Source organism: Tachypleus tridentatus, chromosome 12 (assembly GCF_004210375.1).
Source record: "Tachypleus tridentatus isolate NWPU-2018 chromosome 12, ASM421037v1, whole genome shotgun sequence".
NCBI lineage: Eukaryota > Metazoa > Arthropoda > Merostomata > Xiphosura > Limulidae > Tachypleus > Tachypleus tridentatus.
The window spans coordinates 68,240,617-68,245,262 of NC_134836.1; positions in this window are offsets into that span (position 1 = coordinate 68,240,617).

The window sequence follows — 4,646 nt, forward strand, 5'->3', positions numbered from 1 at the left end:
GTAAGAGGTTTGACTGTTTTTATACAATAAGTATCAGAAAAATCTAAATAGCCTGTGTACTGTTTAATATTATGATGTCATAGCTATAGTGAAACACTGAAGAGCATTGTTGTACCAATAGAACTTTAATGAGTTGTTATATAGGGTATTAACGTAAACGTTAGCGATGACTACACACTAATAATACATTGATGATAAAACTGGAAACTTATCAGTACAGGAGTCATTATCAAAAGTTAATTATTGTATTAAAAACCTCACAGTAGAAAAGAGGACAAGACGTGGAAAAATAATGAAATAATGCAAAAAATAGATTTAAAATATTTAAAACAAGGATTATTCTAATCATTCACCGACCCCGTCTGGTCCTTTTTTATATAATGCTGTTTAAACTGCATGACGAAGAAATTTTGCCAAACAGGTTATAAAGAAATATAAAATTTATGTTATAGACGCGTTTTACCAGTTTTGGATGCTTTGTCAGTACTTGGCCATAAATAATCGCTAAATGTCGAACTATCTTTTTTACTAAAAATTAGTACGTGCTCTCCATTATCGAAAAGAATAGTATGCTATAAGCAAACATAATAATTGTATAAGGAGATTTGCCAAATAAATCTTTTCATTGACTATTTACTATCGAACTCTATTTGTTTCACAGAATTCCGCCTATAAATAGTAAATGTTGACAAAACTTTGAAAAACTAGGATAAGGCCTCATTATAGAGTTGGAATGTATATTATAAGAATTGGTGATGACGAGAAACCCACTTTAAGTAAAAATACATCTCAGAACGGCCGGTATGGGTATTAACAGTTTTGCTAATAAAACAGCGAACAACTTCCTGAGATACATATTATACGAATGGTTTATTTAAATGTAGTTTACTCCAGCAACAGCCCATTATTTGTATTGAATATTTAAGGCAATGTGTATAAGAATATACTAATTAATTCTTGCATATCAGTTAGCTATGTTAGCTGTCAGTTGTTAACAAATAAACATGTTGACCATCCTTTCATCAATTTTACAACTTTTCACGAAGTTATGCCTGTTTCATAATTTGCAACTTTTGTCATTGATGTCAGAGTATATGCAAGATTTATATATTTATTTATGTATAATAAAATATACACATACTCTCATATTCCTCTGTCATTTATATGTTGTTCGCAAATCTTAATTGTCTTACCTTTTTTATCTCTACCTTTTGTTTTTGACAGCGTTATAAAAAAGCGTTATAAAAGTTATAGTTTGTCAGCGTGATGGAAAGAATACCTGTTGATAGACCAGTTTTGTGAAGATTTTTAGGATGTTTAGTGTTGTAAATAAAGAATCGTGAAAATTTACTGTAACAATTGTAAAATTTGTAGAGGCAAAGATGGTTACACTTACTGTTGAGAATACTTTTAATATAAACGTATAAGTTCCATCTTTCGTAAAAAAACAACAAAAAAACGTGTGTGTGTATATATATATATATATAGGTAGTAGTGAAAAGCACGTGTAAGTGCTTATTTATTAAGCTATAGTTTTACTCTATTCAGTCATGTATTCTCAAGCCGATTTAAAATAGGTTTCTATGAAAATATGGTCATTTTCTACTATTTCCATCATTTAACACGTATCATTATTAGGATATAGACCCATCTCTTGGTATAGCTCAGCTGTGCCTTTGAGTAATGTGCAGAGTAATTCTGAGAAGAGTAAAATCCATTTTAAGAATAATGTTGATCTACAATTTTTCTTTCAGATTCTTCTCATTTCCATTTGTTGTTGAGGTAATAAAACAAGTGTTATTTTAATTATAGTTTCTGATTAATAAAAGTAATAAAACTATTTATGATACAAGTATAATTATGTAGTGTGGATTTCAAAGTCCTGGTTAAAAAACTATATTTGTCTGTTCCCATTTACTCAAATGACATATTAATTATTTGGCTTATTACATTATGATCAATATTGCTCTCTTACAACATATAGCTAAACATCAAATAATCATACGAAAACGTTGGTCACAATGAAATACAACGTAAAGTTTCTTCAGTACTACATCTTTAATATATGCTAAAATTATAGTATTATACTTCAATCTATTTTACATAGCTTTTGTAATGCAGATGATTGTGCTTAAATTTTTTATCCATTATTCTAAATAATTCAGAAAGGATCATTTTCGTGAAAGAATAAGAAATATAAATGATGATTTGAAGTAATAATCAGTGATGTCGAGAAACCCACTTGTTGAGAAATTTATATGCAAAAACGGCTCGTTTGGGTTGAGAAAATATTTTACATAGAAGAGCGAACAACGTTTCGACCTTCTTCTGTCATCGTTGTTCGCTCTTCTATGTAAAATATTTTCTCAACCCAAACGAGCCGTTTTTGCATATAAATGATTTGAAGTATAACATTATTGTTTAATCGTACTATCAGAGTTATTCGTAGGAATAAAATAATTAACAAATATCTGCTCAATAAGTTGGAATCTCACATTTTAAGAAATAATATTCTTTACTGAATCCAATTCACATTTCACTAGATAGCAGGGCATTCTAAAGACACGTTATCACAATAAAAGTATTTTTGATGCATAAATGAAATATCAACAACTAGACTTTAAGAAACAAAAATTAAGAAAACACAGAGACACTTAAACTAAAATTACTTTAATCAAATCTTTAGACAATTTTATAGCTTTTTGAAGTAGAAATTAAAGTCTAAATTGACTTAACGTTGTTTTCTTCTTTTGTACCAAACCTTATTTTAAGATGTTCTTTTGCTTCAGACTTTCACGAGGATCGAACCTGTAAGCCATGCGGCTATAAGCGTTAAGCTTATTGGATTTGTGAGTATAGTTTTCAGTTATGTTCATTTGTTAATTCGTTACAGTTACCAATTACTTTTTGTATTTAATGAGCTTTCGTGGTCCATTAGGACCTTGCTCGTTTTTTCTCTCCCTGGACTATTGAATGGGAGATTGTTATTGTCGAACAACTAACTTCGGACTCGACAACGATCGGTGCACTTTGAAATGTCACAGTTTTCTCTATCCAGCAAAGTTATCAACTTTCTTCACGAAGTGCTAGGAGCTGGATCTCTTGTTTATCTTCAATGGCTATGAAATAGAAGATATGTGGCTACTTTTACCCGTGGCTACTTGGACAGGGTATTTTCCTCATCAGAATGAGATCATTGCTGTTTATCCTGCAGATTAAAATATAAAGTGAATAACAGTCCGTTATACTTATTGCAAACTATCCAATGCTACAATAGTATCAACACTCTTTCTGACTTTCTGCGTGTAGATCAACATAATTTAATGATAATGGTTCATTTGTGTAAGCATTCCGGTTTGGCTAGACATCTTTCTACAAACTGTATTATGCCTAAATAGGTGAGATTTTCCTTACTTGGTCATGATTCCACAGATTCTTCAATTTTGTGTGCTATTTATAATTGTGACCACAGTATTAAAAATTGTCTTCAACGCCAGTCTACTCATGCTGGCAGAACCAGTCTTGTTCGTCCCGACGTTCCTACAGGTAATGACGATTATATGCCTGAAAAGGTTGTTCATCAAAATGATGAACCTAATATGGTCAACATACCTCTGGATTGTCAAGAAACTGTTGTGCCAAGTAAAGTTAGTCAGCCTTTAGACTGTCCAGATACCGTTGACCCACCTGGTGCTACTGATCCCTCAACCTCTTCAGGGGTACCAGTGCCTGAGGAAGGAACTTGCAGTCACGTTGATGATTGTCCCACTAGGGGATTGAAGTCCATCAGTCCTATCTCTGATAATCCAGCTTGTGTGCTAACCAACTTGTTATTCGCCTTCTACCTCCTCTCCCTCAGAAAGCTAGCTCTGAGTTTCCTCCCTTGGCTGTTGCAGGATTAGATTATTGCTCTTCAGTATCAATATGTATCTTTTACAGTTGTCCATCCAGCTCGTCTCAGGATACCTGCAAAGTCTCACCTTCCTGTAGCAGTACCCCTCTATGTTCTTCAGGATCTGATAGACAGTGCACTCCTAAGTTCTCTACATCTAATTCGGCTATGAAAGTGGAAGTGGCAAATCCATCTCTACTTCAGAAAAGAGCATATATATTTCTCTACAAGTGGATTTTTTCGTCATCACTGAGAAAATAGCATTGTTGTCATCTTCACTTCAGGTTAACATAGTATTAAATAGCAAAAAACTGTAATGTCAGTATGTTGTACTATTTAATTTCAACATGTCAACGTATTGGCTGGTCTCTTGATGGATTTCACAGGATCAGCATTATCTTTCACCCCAATTTTCTATAGGCTATTGTTCGTTCTCATAGTAATGCAGAGGGCAAAGTCGTAGTTGTTGATGTGCTTGTTTATGACTATCCTTTACGTGCAATAAATATATATTCACCTTATTGGCAATCAGAACAATGGGTCTTCTTTAGTAATCCAGATCGTTTCCTGTTAAACATAAATGACGTTATTTTAGGAAGCAATTTTAATTGTGTCTTAAACTTAACACTGGACAAGCTTGCTGGCAAGTCTTTATTGGGAGTAGATGGTTCTCACTCCCTATCAGAACTAATAGACTCATACAAACTGCAAGATGCATGGTGTTATTTCTATATAAAAGCTTGTTGATCACCTT